Source organism: Falco cherrug, chromosome 3 (genome assembly GCF_023634085.1).
Source record: "Falco cherrug isolate bFalChe1 chromosome 3, bFalChe1.pri, whole genome shotgun sequence".
Classification (NCBI taxonomy): Eukaryota; Metazoa; Chordata; class Aves; order Falconiformes; family Falconidae; genus Falco; species Falco cherrug.
The window spans coordinates 3,076,542-3,100,357 of NC_073699.1; positions in this window are offsets into that span (position 1 = coordinate 3,076,542).

Below are 23,816 nucleotides of genomic sequence, written 5' to 3' on the forward strand. Positions count from 1 at the left end.
AGATTTAAGAGCCATGGTTTGGATATAGGTAGGGTTGTGTCCTTAAATTATTATATCCCTGCAGAGGACTAGTTCTTTTCACGTCCCCCCCACCCATAAAAATAATTTACTAAATTCTTCTAGAAGAGACAGACTTTCAGGCTTACTAAATTAGACTAAATGCTTGCAATTAAATTTTAGTGTACTGGAGGTCATTTGTATTTGAAATGGAAAAAAAAAAAAAGCCTTAAGATTCTACCAGATGTGTTCTTTGTGCCTGTTCTTGGAGTGAGTTATATTTAATTTGAGTATGTGTTTATTCCTACTGTAGTTTTCCAGCTGACTTCCACAGTTTATACCAGAAGATCTGATCTAAGTGTTTTGGTAAAATTAAATAATCTATGATGCAAATGAGATGTTAAAAAAAATCCACCACAAAACACAAATGTACACAAAGTACCTATTTTTCCAAAAAGGAAGATACACCATTTTGACAATTGCACATAACACAGAATGAGGACAATGAAGATGTGACCTTGCTGCAGATATTTAATTCCAAATTAGCCTTGTGTGGTATGCAAGATTGCTCCTTTCTGTTCCAGAGAAAAATCCAGTCATGAGATGTTTCTGGTTTTCAGTATTAGCCAAGACAACTTAGAAAATTCTCCAGAGTTCAGGGATGCTAATTTCCAAGACCTTCAGGATTGGTCTTTGTGTACCCACAGCTCACCTAAAAAAAATAATAAGATAATCTCTTCACACAAAGGTTCTCTGCATATGAGATGCTCTTTCCTGCTCTGTAGTCTCCACAGCCCTGTTCATCTCAGCAACCTTACTTGTTTAAAGCAAGGGCTGCTGTAAACAGGGGTTGGAAGAATCTCCACAGTGTGGAATGGATATCTGACAGGAGAGAAGAGTTGCGTCTCGTGAACAGGACAAGGGGTGGTGATCACTGTCTTGGAGGACGAAGTGAAGCGCTTTCCTAAACGGTGGACATCAAATAATGGATCAAAATGAAGCAAGGACATAAATTTGAATAGATTAATGTAGGGGAATGAAGGCGGTGGGTCGATCAGCATTGATAACATGCAGCTGTGGCCTTGCCCCAGAGGCAGTGGGTTGCTTGACATGGACGATGTGCAGCTGTAGCTCGTTCCTGCTCAGTGGTTAAACAGCCCTGAGGAGTGTGGGGGAGGGGGTTGGATGTGGGAGGAGCAGTGTGGTCTGGCCTGTGGAGGAAGGGGATACAGCACAGACAGTAGAATCTGACCAATGTTAAAGCCTTGTTGCAGCCTGATAGCTTGCTTGTGCTGGAGCAGATTAATTAAAAGTAATTAAATTTTATATGAGACCCTCTGATTCAGAGTTGAACAGGCCATAAGAAGTGGTGAAAGGAGGCATGCGTTTCTTGTGCAAGTGTCTTTTAATAATAAAGTTTCTTTGGGTTCTGGTTTGCAATGGTTGATTCCACAAACTGTGGGTTTCTACCTGGAAATTAGCTACTAAAATTCAGTGAGATGAATGGTGCCTGGTTTGGGCATTGTGCTGGACTGGGGATGAGAGTATTTTAGCCAGGAATTTCTAACAGGCCTTCTAGTGATAATGAAAGCCAATTGCTTTTAACCTTCAGCTTGCTTTTATTCCATTTTCCACCTATCGTATTAAATTTGTTGCTGTGAGACTTGCTATTTAATGTGCATTTCTGCAGTGTATTCACCTGTGTGTAGAGAGGTATGTCATGAGTTTATTTTATTTGTTCTGAGAAGTTTAAATGGTTGTTCTGACTCTCATTTGAACCAACTCTAATTGCAGTTTGCTCATTACTAACCTTAAAAGCAAACAGTGGTGGCAAGGGTCACACCAAGCAAAGTGGTTTTGTGACCATGAACCACTAGAACATGGTAGATCTACCTCTGATGATTTTTTCCTTCTTTTTTTATGTATGTAGTTGAATCCTTCTGACCTTCATAGGTGATAATCTGACACGTTAAGTTCTTCTGCAAGAAATTATTAAGCCTTAGCTAAACTACTGTGTTATGAATGCATTGAGGACAGCACAAGAATCCCATTCCTGCTACTAGTGCCCGTAGCTATTCAGCAGAAGAGGCTCATGTGTCCTTTCCCCCTTAAAAAATGCAAATTCAGCAATTCTTTCTAAAAGCTGGATAAAGGGATCTCAAAGCTTGTTTAAAAGGCTACAGGAGACAGTGCCTGCTCTTCCTTTCCTTGTGTAAGCATTGTGTCAGCTCTCAGCAATACTGTTTCCAGGAAATCATCACTGATTTTAAGGTTGAATTTTGCAGTCTCCAGCTTCCAGCTCTTGTTATTCAACTGTTAACAGTGTTAAAGTTTAGGCTGTTTGTGTGCAAACCCATGGAATGAATTAGCCCAGATCTGATACCAAGTGTTTTCATTTTACACTGGAAAAGCATAGATGATGAGAATATTGCATTCTCTTTGACTAGCTGATGCAAATCTAGAGGATGACATAGCAATATCTTTCCTAAAATTGCATATCGTGTCACTTCACAAGGGCCAGGAATGACACGGCAGAGAAAGCTTTTCAAACCGAGTCAGGCTAGCAGAATCTGGCCCTCACAACACAAGCACTACAGGAAGAACAGCTATTTGGAGAATAAACGGTTGTGATAATACATACGAAGGCTTCAGGGGAAAAAACATAACCCCCAAATCCAAACAAAAATATCATCAAAAACTATCAAAAAGCAAAGGATGATTCAGATAAAAAGGTGTCCTGGTATTTAAAATTCCCTGCATTGTTTGTTAGCTAGCATGTTCACAGAGCTGTCTGTGCAGATGAATGGATATGCTGTGCTCCATCACAGAGAACAGCACGGGGGAAGATGGAGCAGCTTCACTACTCTAGTGGGACTGAAAGCTGTGCTTAGTAAAGCCAGCTCTTTTGGTCCTTTTAATAAAATGACAGTAATTTGACAGTAATAAACATTAGGCTGTCACTGTAATGTAGCAGTTTGCAAATAATGTTGACATTATCTTATGCTTCATGTCAGAATGTAGGTCTACTTTATCAGCTGATTAATGGGGAAATTGGATGAAATTCTTTAAATCTGACAAAAAAAAGAGCATGGATTGCACTGGGAGTGAGCTGTTTTTTGTTTTCTTCTGTTCCTTTTAAGCCCTGCTAGTGCTTTTTCATCTCGTTTTTGTGCTTGTGTGAGTATGTGTGTTTTTTTCTCATTTTGAGCATTTGTGCAAAGCTGTGGCAAGTTGAATGTAAATGGTAATGTTGTCTAAACTACTGGAATTGCCATTTAAAGAAGTCTCAGTTTTGCTTTTTTTTTCCTAGAAATACACAGTTTTGAAATAGTGGCGTTTTTTCCTGTTGTGGGTTTTTGTTGTTTTTCTTCTTGTTGTTGTTATTTTGTTTGTGGGTCTTTTCTTTTTTGAAGTGCCTTCATCATTAACTTGTCTACCTACTCTCATAGTTGATTGCTGTTCTACATACTAGTGATCCAATACAAATTGTTAACCTTCCAGAATTCATTTTAGCACTAAGGGAGTTATGAATACAGAAATTTGCCTATTCCATGCTAGGGATTCTTCTGTCATTGGAGCCCATCATTATGAGCCAGGTGGCCTTGTCAGCCACATCCTTCCAAAAATCTTATATTTTTCCTTCTTTCAGGATTTCCTAGAAATGCATCTGACTCTAACAGGCACTTTACGTACACTGTGTAACTGTATGTAATCCAAATGCATTTCATGCCATTGAAGATGACAATCAGAAGCAGGCGACTGGATGTGTATGCAAATGCAAAACAAGATTATCAACTGGCTTATTTTCAGAAGGGAAAGTATCGCCATCTAGTATCCCTCTTCAGCAGTGTTTTAGGAAACTGCGGGAAATACATCTGATTCATAATGATTTGTGTGTGTGCTAGATGTGGAGAATGACAGATCATCCCATCTGTCCATTCTCCCAGACAGCTTACACAAAGGGTGTATCCAGCACCAACATACCCATTTCATGGGGTCATCAGGTTCAGGTCAAATGAGGCCTTCAGGACATCTCCGTTTCAACCTTCTCAAAACTAGGTCAGTTATGGGATCCTCTAGTATTGCTCAGAACTTTATCCATTTGGCTATGAAGAAGGCACAGTGTACCCAGGAAACCTGCTCCACTGCCTGGCTGTCCTCACTGAGAAAAGTGTTTCTCCTTCTATCTCATCTGAAACTTTCTGACCTTGTTGTCTCTCATCCTCCCGCCAAGCCCCACATGAAAAGCCTGACTCCATCTTCTTAATGACTTTCCCATGGGTACTGGGGTCTGCTGTAAGATCCCCTAAAGCCACCTCTTCTCCACACTGGACAATGCTCATCCCTCAACCTCTCCTCAGGGGCGGTCCAGCCCTGATCATCTCAGTGACCTCCACTGAACTTGTTCTAGTTTCTTGATGTATTTTCTGCATTGAGCTATTTAACTCACATTTAAGTCAGCTGAAATATAGTAAGAGCTAACCACTTTAAACCCTGTGGACCTGGCACCAAGTGCTCAGACCAGTTCTGTGAATTATAATAACTTGCCCTCTCCATCTCTGAATCCCATGGGCAAGAGAAGGGGATTGTCTTGCTTTCTAGATGAGAGATGCAAGTGTATTACCCAACTTGGACAGAGTTGGTCTAGTCATTCAGTGGCAGAGTCATGATTATTACCTGGATCCTTAGTCTTTTTCCAGCTTTGCTGGACTAGACCTCAAAAATCCATCTGATTTTGATGGCATGGGGTGGCAATTATGATTGACTTGGGAATGAGTGTCAGTAAGTACTCCCAATAGGCACTTCACACTCTCTACAGGAAAACCAGAAGCCAATATTAAAAATCAATTAGCATTTCCACGGTGCAACCTTTGCTATACAATGCACAATGACCTTTACAGGCCAGAGAAGAGTCAGTTTAATGTACTACATAATGCCAAATGGTAATGTCTTTCCTCACTTAGGTGGCTTGTGATTAAACTAAATTTTCTCAGCCACCAATTGACCTTTATCCATCTCCTGCAATTTAGTGAATGGAAGTTGGTAGAAGCTAACAGGGTATATACATCATGTTGTGACAACTTCTCCTTATAACAAGCTACAAGTGGGCAGTAGGGCATATCTGAGATGCAGACGTTTCAAGCAAATTTTGTATTTATTCAGATAAAGGAGAACTTGTTGAGATGCAACCAAGTTACTTTTGCGTCCATTGTGTCCTACATGTACATTTTCTGTTCAGCAAGACAGAGTTTATAAGCAGTCCTCTTTTCATTGTCAGGCTGTATTAGAGGTGTTCAGTAAACAAATATTCTCCGTTTAACAAGAGTAGGATGAGACATTTGTCATACCCCAGCTGGTGTCCCAGTAAACACTGAAAGAATTTACCTTCCTTCCTCCCCTTTGGAGATCAGTCTTTATTCAAAGGACATCCAGTAGTTGATACTATGCAGAGCCATAGTGCAAGAAATGGCCTTTGCACTAGTTGTTGGCCTCATTGCTGATGCAGTGGCTTCCCATGATCCAGACATTTGCTGGCCCTAGAGGTCTGGCAGGTATGGATCTAAAGTCAGTAGTAAAATGAAGTGTCACAGTACAGTCTTCTTCCATGATCCAACACATGTGCTACCCTAAACAGTAGTGGCAAGTAGGTTACTTTCTTGTTTACCCCATTTGTAAATCTGTGCCAGGGGGAGGGCTAGTTGATAAATCTTTCTAAAATGTGTGTGTGTGTATATATATATATATATATATATATGTATTTGTTCGACCTCTTCAGTTCAACCTGAAGAGGGATTTATCACTTACAATTGCCATTTCACTGGGAAAGTTTGAATTTTACAAGTCCCCAGCGCGTAAATGGCACACTTGCCTTCTCTGGTAAGACTTCTTAACAAAGTGTTTCTGTTTCTTGTAAACATTCCTCACAAGAACTGTGTCCAGGACACAGTCTCAGGATACCAGATCTTGAAATGTGGTTTAAATGAAAGCTGGTCTGAGCTCTCCCTATGGAACAGGTTTGGGTTAACTTTGTAGTCCAGTAATGCAAACACAGCATTCAAAGAGTATTTTTGAAATGAAACAGCACATCTTTTTAAATAATTGATTATTTTGCTTCTTCAGCTTTTCACCGTATTTCCCATCTATTGAAATAACGTAGAAGGAAGTAATGGAAATGCTGTTTTATCATGCTCCGTTCCTATGCGCTTCCCTTGCTCATCTTCACTCTGCTCACAGTCTCAGAAGTGATGTCTGAAATTTCTTCCCTTTGCAATTGTCTTTTAGAGCTTTCCTTTGGCAAAGCTTTCCTTAAGATGTTTTTATTTTCTCTCCAGACCCAAAAGATGCCAGCATGTGGCAATGAAACACCGCCACAGAATTACTGTCTCTTTTCAGGGTAATTAGTTTAGACTTTTGGACTAGATCTATCCTCGCTAATTGAATGGCACCAGGGAATGTTCCCATGGACAGGAACTTGATCGCCTGTCCTGTTAGATGGTTCCTGTTATGATCTTGGCCCCAGCCAGCTGGCACTCTCCCAAATGCATCCTGGACACAGTTTGGGAATCAGCGCAGAGCAGGGACCATTCCCAGTTAGCAGTTTGGATGTGCCCACCCTGTTTCACAGGCTGGGAGAGTTTAACAGTACAGATACAGGCAAACCTGTGCCAAAGAATAATCTCAGCCACATGTAGCTTAACTATCTAACCATATTGTAACCCAAAAGCAGTGTTACCCTTTCCCTTTTTAACCTTAAAAGAACCCAGATTACTCTTAGTAATTAAAAAAACTTACCTGTTTTTTAACATGTGTAACACTGGGAATGTGTAACTGGGAATCACTAGAACTATCATTTTCTGTGACAGCTGAATTGGTGCTGTTCATAAATATATATTATATTCCAGCCATTTTTTATGCAAATACATGCACATATTGCATGTATATGTTGGACCTGCTCCACAGATGAAGAACTGTGTAGTGAAAGTGTTCCACTGCCTAGAAAAATTGCTTGTTGCAGCAATTAGGAAGTAAAGAGAGCAGGGGGAGGGAAGGGAGGATTTCTTGCCTGTATTAGTTGAATACCAAACAGAAGAACTGGATATTATTCCTCCACCCAGTGCAGAGCTCCCAGGAGATGCTCCACAAGAGACTCAGCCAGTAGGTTAGCCTAAGGTGGAAACTTCTACTAAGTTATTATGGCACTGCAGAGCAGTGCCCATTGTGTGTATCTGCAGGTCGTAGGCAAATTCAGGCTCGGCTGCAAAAAGGCAACCTTAACTTGTTCTCCATAATAAAAAGGTGTAAAGGAGAAGGAGATATAAATTATGTCTTTGTGAAACAATCATATATGGCTTTACCTAGATTGATTTTCTGGGTATTCAAGCAGACTGTACCCAGTGGGATTTTATGTCTAATCAGATGGCAGATGTTTTGCTGCAGAGGCCTTTCCTTCTCTCAGAAGACCTAGAGAGCCTTCCCATGCTTATGACTTGCTGTGGTTTAACCCCAGCTGGCAACTAAGCCCCACACAGCTTTTCACTTACTCCCCTCCAGTGGGGCAGGAGAGAGAATAAGAAGAGGAAAAATGAGAAAAAAACACGTGGGTTGAGATAAGGACAGTTTAATAGGTAAAGCAAAAGCTACACATGCAAGCAAAGCAAAACAAGGAATTCATTCACTAATTCCAGTCAGCTCAGCCATCCCCAGGGAAGCAGGGCTCCATCACGCGTGACGGTTACTTGGGAAGACAAACACCATAATGCTGAATGTCCCCCGCTTCCTTCTTCCCCCAGTTTATATGCTGAGCACGATGCCATATGGTATGGGATATCCCTGTGGTCAGTTGGGGTCAGCTGTCCCAGCTGTGTCCCCTCCCAGCTTCTTGCCCACCCCCAGCCTGCTCGCTGGTGGGGTGAGGAGCAGAAAAGCCCTGGGCTCTGTGTCAGCGCTGCTCAGCAATAACGAAACATCCCTGGATTATCAGCACTATTTTCATCACAAATCCAAAACATAGCCTCATACTAGCTACTATGAAGAAAATTAACTCTATCCCAGTCAAAACCAGCACACAGCTCCACTTATTGCTTTTCTGGGTGACCACATATTTACCCTTGAATAGCAATTGCTTGTAATGAAAGCCTGCTCCTAGTGTGCATCAACCATACTTTCATACGGATGTTTTAGCCTTGACACCAAATGCAGATGTTGGTTTACAATTATCTTAATATTGCAAACTACTCTGGTTTCAGTTCACTGGCAGGAAATTTGCAGCAAAACTGGCTTAAAGGCAGAGCTCCGAGAGTTGTGGCCAATGCCACAGTCTGGCTGGAGGCCTGTAGCCAGCGGCGTTCCCCAGGGGTCAGTGCTGGCTCCAGTCCTGCCCAGCTTACTCACCAGTGACCTGGAGGAAGGGACAGAGGCACCCTCAGCAGCTTTGCTGGTGATACAAAACTGGGAGGAGCGGTCGGTACCCCAGGAGGCTGCGCTGCCATTCTGCGAGACCTGGCCAGGCTGGACAGTTGGGCAGAGAGGAACCCAGTGCAGTTCAACACAGGCCAGTGTAGGGTCCTGCCCCTGGGGAGGGACAGCCCCACGCACCAGTACAGCCTGGGGTGACCTGCTGGGGGGCACCTCTGCAGAGAGGGACCTGGGAGTGCTGGGGGGCAGCAGGTTGCCCATGGGCCAGCAGTGTGCCCGTGGGGCCAAGAAGGCCAGTGGGACCCTGGGGTGCATGAGGAGGAGCGTGGCCAGCAGGCTGAGGGAGGTGATCCTGCCCCTCTGCTCTGCCCTGGTGAGGCCGCATCTGGAGTGCTGTGCCCAGTGCTGGGCTCCCCAGTTCAAGAGACAGGGAGCTACTGGAGAGGGTCCAGCAGTGGGCTGCAAAGATGGTGAGGGGGCTGGAGCATCTCCCTTCTGAGGAAAGGCTGAGAGAGCTGGGGCTGTTTAGCCTGGAGGAGACTGAGGGGGGATCTTATTGATGTCTACAAGTATCTTAAGGGTGAGTGTGAAGAGGACGGGGCCAGTGGCGCCCAGCAGCAGGACAAGGGGCAACGGGCACAAACTGCAGCACAGGAAGATCCTTCCAAATGTGAAGAAGTAGTTCTTTGCCTTGAGGGTGGCAGAGCCCTGGCACAGGCTGTGGGGTCTCCTGCTCTGGAGACATTCAAACCCACCTGGATGTGGCTCTGTGCAGCCTGCTCTGGGAGAGCCTGCTCGAGCAGGGGTTGGGCTAGGTGATCTCCAGAGATCCCTTCCAACCCTGACCATTCTGTAATTCTGTAAATACTTAGAATTTCAGTTTAAAATTAGGAAGGTTGTGCAAATAATTCAATTTTTATGGAATGTGTAGTTATGGATTAGAAGTTCTATTACATTAAATGAGGACCAATTTTTTTATCATTAAAAAAGGATCAAAATGTTTGTTTTTAATGTCAAGCAGTTATTAATACTATTATTAATAATAATAATAATAATGTAAAAATTAATGCTGTTAAAACATCCGTGTGCTCCAGAGATGTACAATTAAATGTCCTCAGAATATAATATCAAGAATAGCAAGTGTTATTGATTAATTTCATAGAATCATTTAGGTAGAAAAAGACCTTTGAGATCACCAAGTCCAACTGTCAACCCAGGACTGCCAAGTAAATCACTAAACTGTGTCCCCAGGCACCACATCTACTCATTTTTAAAACACCTCTAGAGATGGTGATTCCACCACCTCCCCGGGCAGCCTGTTCCAATGCCTGGCCACCAATTCGGTGAAGAAATCTTTCCTAATATCCGATGCAAACCTCCCCTGGCACAGCCTGAGGCTGTTTCCTCTTGTCCTATTGCTTGTTATCTGGAAGAAGAGACCTGCCCCAACCTGCCTACAATCTCCTTTCAGGTAGTTTTAGAGAGCAATAAGATGCGCTTTGAGTTTCCTCCAGACTAAACAACCCCAGTTCTCTCCGCTGCTCCTCATAAGACTTGTGCTTCAGACCCTGCACCAGCTTCGCTGATCCTCTCTGGACATGCTGCAGCACCTCAGTGTCCCTCTTGCAGTGAGGGGCCCAAAAAGTGAACGCAGTAGTGGAGGTGCGGCCTCACCAGTGCCAAGTACAGGGGGACAATCACTGCCCTTGTCCTGCTGCCCACACGGTCTCAATACAAGCCAGGATGCCACTGGTAATTTTGCCACCTGGGTCACGTTCAGCCGGCTGTCAACCAGCACCCCCAGACCCTTTTCCCCTCAGGCAGCTTTCCAGCTGCTCTGCCCCAGCCTGTAGTGTTGCCTGGGGTTCTTGTGACCCAAGTGCAGGACCTGGCACTGAGCCTTGTTGGACTTCACACAATCAGCTTCAGCCCACCAGTCAGTGCTGTCCAGGTCCCTCTGCAGAGCCTTCCGACCCTCAAGCAGATCACCACTTCTGCCCAACTTGGTGTTGTCTGGAAATGTCCTGAGGGTGCACTCAATGCCCCTGTCCAGATCATTGATAAAGACATTAACCAGGACTGGCCCCAGGACTGAGCCCTGGGGCACACCACTTGTGACCGGCCACCAGCTGGTTGTAACTCCATCCACCACCCCTCTTTGGGCTCGGCCATCCAGCCAGGTTTTAACCCAGCACAGAGCACACCCATCTGAGCCATGAGCTGCCAGTGTCTCCAGGAGATGCTGTGGGAGATGGTGTCAAAGGCTTTACTGAGGTCCAGGTCGACAACATCCACAGCCTTTCCCTCATCCAGTAAGTGGGCCATCTTGTCACAGAAGGAGATCAGGTTTGTCAAGCAGGACCTGCCTTTTGTAAACCCACGCTGGCTGGGCCTGATCCCCCGGTTGCTCTGCACGTGCCGTGTGATGGTGCTCAGGATGATCTGCTCCATAACTTTCCCTGGCACCGAGGTCAGGCTGACAGGCCTGTAGTTCCCCAGATCCTCCTTCCTGCCCAATCCTTCCCCTTCATGATACAGGTTACAGTGTTCACTTTGGAGAGTCACTCAATACTAGTTATCAAAATATGTGCAGAGGAGAGGTGAAGGTCATGAAACTGTCTGGAAAACACAGCTAGCAAAGTAAACTTTCAGCCAAGAGTTCTATGCATGACTTATTACTTCTAATAATGTAAATATGTGCCTATTAGAGGCTCTATTGATCATCAGTAGCTACATTTCAAGTCAGAATTAACAAAGGTGGTGAGACAAACACAGGAAATAATAGCCCATTAATCTAGGTAACAGATGTGGACTGCGAAACTTAGTGCCCATTTGAAATTGAAAGTCACTAGTAGAACAGAGTTTTACTCTACCCGTGTAGTAACTACAGAGTGGAAAAGGAAAAGTAGTATCTTTCTTATATGTCTGAGATTGGTACTGCAATGGTTACTACTGCAAACTACGTATTTTCTTCTTAATGCTATCATTATTTTTCTCAGTGTCCTTAACATCTAACACACATATGTTTGTTTTCACCTATGTACAGTAAGTTCCACTACAAGTAGTTTACTGAGTGGAAGTTGAATATAAGGATTCTCTCTCTTACACAAATATGCTCTAAAACCACAGGCAATTTGATTAATCCTTTTCTGCTTCTGTTTTTCCTTTTATCACCTTTCCTTTGCATTAGAAACATTTATCTGGAATGGCTACTTACCTCATCTTGTTCCAACTGATCTTCCCACTATAGCTGCAAACTCTAATGCCTTATAATACTCATAAATAATAGCTCTTACACACCAAGAAAAAAATTAAGATGAACTTCCGTTTAGGTAAAAAACAACCTCATCCCTTAACAACAAACAAATAAAAAACCAACAAAACCATCCCTTCCCTCCACAACTTACCATCACTAATTAATTTTTAAAGTTTAATATTTATGAAACTGCACAGAAAAATCTGGCCATCTGGAAATTAAAATGTCTCTTATACCTGATAACTTTAGCCTAAACTATACCAGTTTCACTGATTTTACATTGCTGCTTGCAGCTCTTTGAGGTAACTGGAGCAGAGAGGGAGGTAGACCGTGTCACCCAGGTGATGAATGTGGTGGAGGTCACTCATTCTGCCAGCTGAAACGAGAATTCCCTCCTTTCCACAGATGGATGTGGTCAGCCAGCCACCTGCAACTGTGGGCTGTTACACCCACCCAATCACACCAACTTGCACTGTCCATGAAGAATTAGAATTCCTTTATTGCTAAAGAGAAAAGGTAAGGAAACATGGCCCATAAAATGGAAATTAACACGGGGAGCTTTGTCACTGTGGTGACCATCTGTGTCAGGCAGGCTAGCAGACTCATTTAGCTGGTGGAAACACATGATGCAATGAATTACAGGAGGGGGGAAGATGGAAACTTGAACCCACCTGAGCCCTGTAAAATTACTTTTCTCCATGATGTGGCAGCTTTGTCATCTTTTACAGTGACTTACGGGTGATAACAAACACCATCTATGTGGAGGCTAGTCTAACTCTGCTATTGATTTTTCCCAGTCCTGTGTGCTTGTTTAATAAGAAAAATGTTGCTTGAAACTGAGTCTGATAATCTTAAAGATGTTATTTACTTTTTGAAAGGTGAGCTGGATTATGATTAATATGGTAAATAGCTAAAACTTAATCGAGTCAATGCTTCTTTATATCTCACAGTGGTCCAGTCCTGGTGTGGAGAAGAAAGTAACAGTCAAGCCTGAATTAAACACTCCCAGTTTTCATGTTTGTGCAAGGGATTTTGATTTATTTATTTATATTTATGTGTAGGCCCCTTTTCAATCACAGGAGCTATTATCATCCTACGGCACAGAATGAGGATGAGAAAGTCAGCTACCTGCCAGGTACGACCTCCTTCCCCACTTCCCCTGTCCCTTTCCAGGGCTGGTCTCAGTGCTGATCTCCTCATGCACTCTGCCGTTTTGGTGATCAACTGAGTAACATGGTACATGTTTTCCTCTGAGTTGATCAGAGACACTTTTTACAGGGCAGTGTAGTGAATGCATGACAGTTCCTCTACCTCTTGTTTGCACTGGGACACTGTGACAGGCAGGGACCTCAATGGCACCAGCGTAGCCCAGGAGGAATGGTACAAGTGAACCATGTCACCCTATACCTATCCCCATCCCTTTCTCTTCTCCTTTCTTTCTTCCCTTTTTAACCAAACTTACATCCCACCAGTGCACCAAGACTCTGAACAACTCCCTTAGGAGTCACCTTAGGATGGGACTGGCCACCCACCAAATATCTCTTGCCTCCCTCCACTGGAAATGGGGGATCATCTATCATGAGCCTGCAGAAGATACAGCTTTTCCTTGGCAGATGAGGCAAGATGGATCCGACCCAAAAGTTTTGCCCTTCCTTGCTGGCTCTCGGAAGGGGCTCAAGGACCCTCATCAGCCATAAACCTGTTGTAGGAGGTCTGTGTGGAGTCTTTCCTGTAGAATATACAGGAACAGGAGTTCTTGCGATTGATTAACAACAGCTCAATATAAAAGTGTTTTAGGTAGCAGAGCTTTACTGGAACCACAGTCGTTCCTAGTGCTGCTGACTGTCAAAGACAGAGCACCGTTCATTACACACTTCCTGAGCTCATCTTCCTTTCTCTTGAGATCACAACATTTTTCATGTTGTGCAGGAGCCTACAAACACCAGTGCTTGCTTTGATTTTCCTCTTGGCATCCCAGCTGGGCAGTGATATGTTGTCTTGTCATGCTGAACTACCACTTTGTTTTGATACTTTTTACACAGTGACAATATTTTCCAACATCTTACTTTGAAACTGGAGCTGGGCCTAAATGGATGGAAAAAACATTAAAACTTTTGTGTTAAAATGGAAAAATAAAAATAAAAAATGAATAATCCTTTATGTGTTAGTACTCATAAGGGAATTTATCTACAGCATGGTTTGGTTTTAACTCATAAATTTAAACTGATAGTAGCTTTTTACACTGTCAAAATGTACAAAACTATCTACCAAAATTACTTTAATAAGCCATCTACTCAGTAAAGTAAAATTTCTACCGTGTTCCAAATAAGATCGGAAAGTAGTTCAGTCAATTTAGAAGACCATTCAGTATTATTTTTTCTTATTCATGCTGGGAGGAAGCTGTGATGTGTTTTGTGAACTCTCACCAGAGATGTTTGGCTTTTCAGTCAGGACTCATTCTGCTGAAGGAAGCAAGCACAATTCTGTTAGTAACATACCAGTGACACTGTGATGCAGTCATGAAGTGCATTGAAAACCCAAAGGAAAGCAGCTGTATGAAGCCCCTCTACAACAAGTCACAGAAACTGCTGAACAAGAAGGTAAATCACGTCAGTTTGCAGAAGTAAAAGCTATCAGGATGGCTTTAGACATTGCTGAACAAGAAAAACGGCCAATGCTTCGTCTCTATACCACTCATCAATAGTGGCAGATGCCCTGTGGGGGTGGTTGCAGCAATGGAGGTAGAGCAACTGGCAGCACAGAGGCAAAAACATTTGGGCTGTTGCATTGTGGCAAGACATTGCTGCCCAGGTGGAGAACCTGGCTGTGAAGGTATGTCACATAGATACTCACGCACCCAAGTCAGCCCACTGAAGAATATCAAAACAACCAGCAGGTAGATCAGACTGCTAAGACTGAAGTGAATCAGGTGGATCTGGATTGGCAACATAAGAGTGAATTATTGGGCTTGGTGGGCCCATGACACCTCAGGCCACTAAGGAAGAGATGCAACTCTTGTGGTGGGCTTGTGATCGCGGGGTAGACTTGACCATGGATGCTATTGCACAGATTATCCATGAATGTGAAACGTGTTGCAATTAAGCAAGCCAAGTGGTTAAAGCCTCTTTGGTATGGAGTAAGATGGATGAAATATAAATATGGGGAGGCCTGGCAGATCGACTGTATCATGCTCCCACAAACCCACCAAGGCAAGCACCACGTGCTTAAAACAGTGGAAGCAACCACCGGATGGCTGGAAACATCCTGTGCCCCACGCCGCTGCCTGGAACACTATCCTGGGCCTTGAAAAGCAAATCTTATGGCAACATGGCACCCCAGAAAGAACTGAGTCAGATGGCGGGAATAATTTCTGAGGCAACCTCATAGACACCTGGGCGAAATGGCATTGAGTGAGTATATCACATCCCCTGTCATGAAACCAGCCTCTGAAAAAAACCCAAACGATACAATAGACTGTTAAAGATTACACAGCAGTGGGTGGTGCGAATTTCAAACATTGTGATTCACATTCAGCAAAAGCCACATGGTTAGTCAGCACTAGAGGATCTGCCAGTCAAGCTGGCCCTGCCCAATCAAAGCTTTTACATACTGTAGAAGGCGATAAAGTTCCTGTAGCACATAAGAAATACGCTGAGGAAAAAAGTCTGGTTATTCCTGCCTCAGACAAAGGCAAACTCATTTGTGGGTATCGTGATTTAACCCCAGCCAACAACTAATTACCACACAGCCGCTCATTCAGTGCCCACCTCCCCTGGTGGGATGAGGAAGAGAATCAGGAAAAAGGTGAAACTTGTGGGTTGAGGTAAGAACAAGTTAATAATTGAAATAAAATGAAATATAAGAATAATAATAGCAGCAACAATCGTAATGAAAAAGAGAGAGAGGGAGAGAGGAATATGATCCCAAAGGGGAAAAAACCCCAACAAAACCCCACAAGTGATGCACAACGCAATTGCTCACTGCCCGCTGACTGATTCCCAGCCGGTCCCTGAGCAGCAATCAGAAGGGCCCGGCCAGCTCCCCCAGTTTGTGTATACCCAGCATGACGTTCTATGCTATGGAATATCCCTTTGGCTGGTTTGGGTCAGCTGCCCTGGCTGTGTCCCCTCCCAGCTTCTTGTACCCCTCCAGCCTTCTCACTGGCAGGGCCTGAGAAACTGAGAAGTCCTTGACTTAGTAAAATGTTACTTAGCAACAACTAAAACCATCAGCGTGTTATCAACATTATTCTCACACTAAATCCAAAACACAGCATTGCACCAGCCACTGAAAAGAAAATTGACTCTATTCCAGCCAAACCCAGGATTTTTCAGGTTCCCATGATCTGTGAGTGAGGAGGTGCACAAGAAGCCGGGAGGGGACACAGCCAGGACAGCTGACCCGAACAAGCCAAGGGGATATTCCATACAATAGAATGTCATGCTTGGTGTATAAACTGGGGGAAGTTGGCCAGGGGATGCTGGTCATTGCTTGGGGATTGGCTGGGCATGGGTCGGTGAGTGGTGAGCAATTATTGTGCATCACTTGGTTTTGGTTTGGTTTTTTTCTTCCCTCTCTCTCTTTATCTCCTTTTCATTACAATTGTTGTTGTTATTATTACTATTGTAATATTATTGTTTTACTTTATTTAAATTATTAAATAGTTCTCATCTCAACCTATTCAACTTTTTCATGATTCTCCTCCCCATCCCACTGTGGAGTGGGGGGGGTGGGGGGGCAGGGAGGGGAGCAGGGCAGGGAGTGAGTGAGCAGCTGCACGGTACTTAGTTGCTGGCTGGAGTTAAACCATGTAATAACTCATGATCACTGGTCATGCCTCCCAGAGAACTGTGATTAAAAACATCAGTTGCAAGGGGTTTTTTGTATGTTTGTTTGTGTTATATCTCTCTTTCACTTTAACAGAAAGGCACCAATACAAAAATGGAACCAAGGAAGATTTTGAGTAATTGAGTCTATTCTAATAAGTGCTTCTGTGAGCAGTGAAAGGCATGGTGGAGTCCCCACTGTTGTGAACTCTCATGTCAAGATAATTACTCTTATTAAGTGTCTGTATGGATGGAGAATTCATAGCATTCCCCTCCCATGTGGATTCTCTGGTGCTTAAATTGTAGTTGAGGTTGGGGTTAACCATTCCTTGGGAGAACACTAACTTGGGTCTTTGTGTATTTCTACAAAACAAGAACAAATTTGGTAGTGTAGATGTAGGTTCCTTACCCCAGTCTGAGAGGCAGAAGAATTTAATCCACTCTACTCATTCTCTTCTTGCCCCAGTATCTCTCCTGTCTTGCAAGCATTTCTACTCTGACCTATCTGGTCCTTTATCTCACTTATCTTCAAAGAAAAAATAAAAAGAAAAACAAAAACAAACCTGAAAAAAACACCTGATTGGCTTTTCAGCTTATGTCCCCCTCTTGCTCTTATTAAAGGCACTGTCTCCAATCATTGTCTGAAATTATATGTTACACCTAATCCCGCTGTTCTGTTGGGCTTGCAGGTCCTTAGCTATGTTCAAATTTAGGTCCTCATCTTTTCTAAACTAAAAGCTTTTGCAGCCATTCTGACATTCCTGCCCAGGTTTTGGTCAGGTCTTGTTCTGATAAGCAAGATACTTCTCTGTCACCCCATCATCTACAAGCTTGCCTTCCTCAAATCTGTGTCAGTCACTCCTGCCAGGAGTGCTCTCCCAGGCTGCTACTTTGACCACGTCTCCCCTCTCGTGACATCTTTTGTCACTTCCCTATGGATTCTCTTTTCTTATTACAAGGAAACCAAAACAAAGCACCTGTTTGCTGTAACTGAACTATCCACCCAGTCTCTTTCGACAAGTATGACAATGTCAGCTCCTGCCTCTGCCTCCACCCATGACTTGCCAGCTTCCAGTTGTTGCCCTCTCCCTTACTGGTGTGCATTTCCCACAACAAAAGGCAAAATTCATAGCCTTAAAGTCCACCTTCATCAGGAACCCTGCAAAGAACTTAACATTATGCAGCCACCCCCTCTGCAGCCTGACTTTTTGCCTTTGTTTTCTTGGTTTCCCCACCCCTACCCAGATGTTCAGTTTCAGCTCTACTGTGAGGAGGTTTGGGGTAGAGGATACCTTTTTGTTGTCTATTTATCTGTGAAGTATGTGGAGTAACAGGATACTGACATCATCCTGGTAGGGGTTTCCAAGGACTAACAAAGATAGCAATGAAGAAAAGATGGTATCTGAGAAAAGTAGATGCTGCAGAAAAAAAAGTAGAAAGAATGTTTTGAACTTTATGCATACTTTTACCTGGGATAAACAACTTCTTATGTACTTTGAGGCCAGAAAGAATCACTTTTGTGATCCACGTGTTGCATCTTGAGGTGCAAAATTACAAATCTGCAGTATAACTTCAACAAAAAATTACCATTTTGACTGAAAATTTTCTCATGGTAAAATATGCTAATGTTTCACTACCTCTTACATTAAAATTTGTGTTGTGTCCCCACCCCACCCCTCACCCCCAGTTTATGTTTTCTGCTGTGTTTTTTTCTCCTAGGTGAGGAAGACCATCTCTGGGGAGTATACTACCTCCTGGCATTTAGCTCCTGAGTTTGCATTCCTAGTCCTGTTATCAACGTTTGAATTTCAAAAACTTGTACTAATAAGAAGATTCAAAATTCTACAGAGATACGAGTCTTGGTTTGTCTACTGATTTTGTCTGGGATTAAGTTAGTTTTCTTCTAGAAGCTAGTACGGGGCTGTGTTTTGGATTTGTGATGAAAAGAACAGTGTGGATGACACAGGGATGTTCCATTATTGCTGAGCAGTGCTGACACAGAGCCAAGGGCTTTTCTGCTTCTCACCCCACCCCACCCCACCCCACCAGTGAGGATGCTGGGGTGGGCAAGAATTTGGGAGGGGACACAGCTGGGACAGCTGACCCCAGCTGACCACAGGGATATCCCATACCACTCAGCAATAAAGCCACGGTGAGCGCAAGTATACCAGGGATTTCCTAACTTCTGGTCTTTTGAGTGAGTGGCTGTGTGGGGCTGAGCTGCCCACCAGTGTTGACCCACAACAGTTTGTCCCTGGGGTACTAAGATAGCTGGCATAGCCTCTATAGATAACTTCTACCCATTCTTCTTCTGCCATGCTGGATGGGAACAATCAGATGACAAATGACTGCTTCACCGGTGATCAATGTGAGACTTTGCCTTTTGAGAAATCATCCACGAGTCTTCCCCTTGTTTCCCAGGGCCAGAAATAAGAGCATCAGTTCCAGTAACCAAATCATTCAGGAGCTACCAGTGTGCCAGCAGTTAGGTATGCAACTATTAGGGTTGGGAAGACAGTTTCTGGGGGGCACTGAGCCTTATTGGAGTATTAATTACAAGGGACAACCCTGTAGCTAACAATACATTGTAATTCATAACTTGAGTATATTTTCACATAGAATATAAATAAAAACTGTGGCCTCCAATTAAGGCAGTTCAGTGCCTTAAATTTGTGGTGTTTGGGGTTTTTTTCCCTTGAACTTCATAGACTATTTGTAGCCATTACATATTAAAAAAAAATGAAATGAGGATTCAGCTGGGTCCAAATATGAACTGAAATAAATACCTACATTATCTACCTGGCTGGAAAGCAGCCTGACTACTCAGAGCGTCAGAATTTTTTGCCCAAGTGTCCCATTACGCATTTTATATTTTAAGATGCTTTTAATCTCAAAACACTTAGCTTCAAACTGGATAGACCATAAAAAAACCCAGTCACCCAAAAGACTGTTGTAGATGACTAACAGAAGATAGCCCCACATGCATGTTTCTCTTGAACTCTTCTTCAAGCTTACTGATGCTTTCCCTACCATAGCTTCTGCATGTGTGAGAAACCACCATGTCAAGATTCACAAGCTTTTTGCTTTTGACCTTCATTCTTTTTGTTATCAGATTAATTCATCTAGTTCCTGTTCTTTTCCCTCCCTCTGTTTGTCTGAATGGCTCCCCTGTTGCATCCCTTCTGGCATTTAACTTCTGAGTTGTCTGGGCAGGGACTGTTGTTGTGATTTAGCTTTCCAGCATCTGGTCCTAAAAAGGACTCTGACCCCAGTGATGGTCTTTCAGCATTCCTGCTTTCCCAGTGATTCTGTCTCATACAACAGACAGGTCAGGAAGTACCTGAAAATACACTAAGCATATAGCACAATGACACATTCCGAGGGAATCTGATTTAGGATCATATCTTTTTTTTTACTGTATACTTTCTTGTTGAACAGTTCAAGTTAAGGACAAAGTGTCAGCCTAAATTTACCATCTTTGGTTATCTCATGTCACAGTCTTCATGTTATTTTTATGCAGTTTACTTAGATGTGCAACAAATAAAGGTCATATCCTTCTATTTAGAAGAATTTTCCTTGCTTTATTTTTAAGTGACCTTATTGTTAGTGAAGAGACAGATAGACAGGCAGCTCAGGAGTCTGGAATAGTTTATTCCAGAGGTGATCAAGCACTGTGCCCATATCATTGATAGTGCACAAGCAAATGCAAAAGGAACAAGGCAGCTGGTGGGTTCTTGGAAGAGATATAACTGAGCTGGGGGGTAAGAACACGTGCACTTCTGGCTAAATACCTACTTGGCCATTAGCATATGAGAGGATTAATGAGAGACAACGGGTGAGGAAGGATAAGGCAGGAAGCATCAAATTAGTGATGCAAGTGCAGATTGGGACAGTATTGGGACAGTATTGGGAGAGTAGTTCATGAGGGCATAGCTCTGGGTCCTAGGTGGTGGGAGGCTTGGACACAGGTGTGGAGTTTTGCTCTAAGGAAAAGGAGTGAAGGTGTACTAATATCTGGGTGGAGAATATGGAGGGATGACTCCTCTTCGATGTGTAAATTGTCCGGAACAGAGCTCAGAATGGACCTACAGCTGCAGTGGTACCCAGACAAGCTGGATTTGAGAAGACCTTGGTTATGTGCAACCTTCTTTCAGGCCATGCCACAAGCTAACTGAAGAGATTAAGATGGCTTATCCCCTACCCTCTGTGTGCTGCCTTTATGGTGGACCTTGTCTCTACCTCACAGAAGAGATGATGCTGTTACACAAGGACATAGGACACAGCTGCTAATCTGCCCCTGTACCATGAAGATGGCATTATATTATTTCAGAAAGGGAAACAAGGAGAGGGATAGCTGTCACTGAGAAATTGTAAGGCAATCCAGCGTGAAACCTGGATAAGCATAAGCCACTCCTGCAGGAGGTGGCTCTGCAGAAGTGCCAGGAGGCTTGAAATAAGTGTGCCAGAACATCTGAAATATTTAGCGTGAGACAACTTTTAAAACTAAAAATAAGGAAGAAGATATATTCAAAGAAATGCCATGAAAACACACAAAAAGACTATTTTAAAGTATCCTTAGCTGTAAGTGAAATACAGGGAGTTTCATATAATGGGATTTTTCTGTGTCAAAATCAAAAAGGAATGAAATAACTATGAAATGTCAGAACTGAAAAAAAGAAAGAAAGAAAGAAAGGAAGGAAGGAAGAAAGAAAGGAAGAAAGGAAGCAAGGAAGAAAGCAAGGAAGAAAGAGAGAAAGAAAGAGAGAAAGACAGAAAGACAGAAGGACAGAAAGAGAGAAAGAGAGAGAGAAAGACAGAAAGACAGAAGGACAGAAAGAGAGAAAGAGAGAAAGAGAGAAAGAAAGAAAGAAAGAGAAAGAGACAAAGAGAAAGAGAGAAAGAAAGAAAAGAAAAGAAAAGAAAAGAAAAGAAAAGAAAAGAAAAGAAAAGAAAAGAAAAGAAAAGAAAAGAAAAGAAAAGAAAAGAAAAGAAAAGAAAAGAAAAGAAAAGAAAAGAAAAGAAAAGAAAAAAGAAAAGAAAAGAAAAGAAAAGAAAAGAAAAGAAAAGAAAAGAAAAGAAAAAAGAAAAGAAAAGGTGTCCAAGAATGACCCCTTCCATCTTGGGTTTTATCTTTCTTTGAAAGCTTCTTTTTAAATAGCAGTTTTGAGATCATATTCCTTCCTCCCTCTAAATCAGAGGTAAATATAAAAGTTTGTTCTGCAATTGTTCATTTCAGCCTCAGCATTGTACCTGTGTATCCTGTAAAGACTGTGGCATTATGTAACAAGTGAAGTACATTGAAAGCAAAGAAGTAACTTGTAAGCCAAAGGGCCGGTTAGAGAAATCTGCAAGATCTTCCCTGCCCCATAGGTCATCATCTGTATGCTTGATGGCAATTAAAATGACTGCACTAGAAATACTTCACTTGCTATTTGGTGCCTATACCATTGGCAGGAAAATTTCCTTTTTATCTTTAGGGATTAGCCAGAATTTCTAGAAAAGGATGAACCTTCACAAAATGAAGTAAGGCATTGTTTCCCATGTTATTACTTTTATGAGTGGAAAATAGAAGTAATAATATTTGCACAATAAGACTATGGTAAGTTATACAATATGTGGATCCTTTACAAAAGGGATCCTATGAACCCTTTTAAAAAAACCAAAACCAAACAGAACATATTCACTATGGAAGTAAAGAAAAAACAAATCCTTTTCAAAATAATTTTTCTGGAGTCAAGTGACATAACCTGCTGAACTAAAGCCTGAAAAAGTCAGTTTAGTATGAGAACTGACACAATCCATACAAAGAAATGTCACAATCAAATTCTTCTGCTCTGTACATAGGCACATTCGAATTTGTTCAACAAGATATAGTACAGGAGGTCCTGCAAAGCAGAGCTTCTGTGCAATTTCCATGGCATTGAACCCAGTAGATTGATGATTTAAACAAGCTATCTAGATTTCCAAGTAGATATGTAATCAGAATGGAAATGCACTAGAAATTTTTTTATTCATGCTACATTGGATTTATCTCACCATAAAGACACTTTGCAATGTCCTTTTCTCAGGATCAGTGCTGAAATGTCATTCTAGCTAATGCTTTGCATAAAAAAGGGCATACTCTTTGAAACGTGAAGATGGCTCTCCTACCACTTAAAAGAATCAGCCCTGATCGAGGATAAAATGGTAAAGAATACAAAACTACATATTCTTGTCCTGGAAATGTCAGTAGTGGCTTTTGCTTTGTGTGTGTGAAGAAGGGTGGGAGACACTATTTTAAATTACCTAATTAAATAAAGGAAAATGGACATGCTGGCAGCAGCTGTGAGGCAAGGATGTTGTATACAGGCACTGCCCACTAACTTTAGTCCCTGCCTCTACTACATTTTGAGAACTGTTGCCCGATAATGGCTAAGAAGATGGTAGGTTGTAATTGCTGCTACTGATACGGGAAAGATAACAGCCACAAATTTTTTTGTGCTAAAATAACAACAACAATAATAATACTGCTTTTTTGCTGTATCTTTTCTTCACCTGCCCACTTGGACTACTTGTAGCTATTAAGTAAAGAAGTGATAGCCAGCAACACAGCAAAAGTACTGCAAATTCATACATGGACACTCCTACATCAGCTTGAATCAAACTTATTTCACATTAAGGCAGCTAGGAATAGTACCTGGTGAAATGCTAACACTGCTGTTTTGCAGTACAGTAGAGAAGTCGATGCAGATATACATAGATTCTGCACAGTTTGTAGGTGTTGCCAGATCTGTACAAGGGCTCACATCCGAGCAGTGTAAGACGGTAGTGCCTCTTGATTAAAGTTTGCTGCCATTTTAGCTGAGATGTGCAATTCATTCTGTGAAACCTCCTTGGTTGTTACAGTGCAGAATAAATAAATAAACAAATAAATAATCACACACACCCCACTGCATACCCCCCATTGTTTAGTCCAGTTCGCTTCATATGGCATTGAAATGAACCTGATTAGGACAGTAATTGGGAAATTTAAAAATGGCCACATCTGAGACCACGTGATCACACTTGTCTGGCCACATCCTTAACAAAATGATATCACCTTGCCTGTGTACCAAAGCTGGTTCAGGCTGCTCCCAGGTTTTGGATTAAGGAGTCTGGGTAGGGAAGTCTTTCCCATAAAATCTGATATTTTGAAATTTTATTTAACTGGTCCTCCAAGGAAAAATAGCAATTGAAAATTATATGTGAAGGGGTGTTGAGCCCCGGCTCTGGAGCTGATGAACAGGTGCTGTGGAACCCCTGGAGACCCTGAGCATAGTGGTCTGCTAGCTGACAGACAGGGA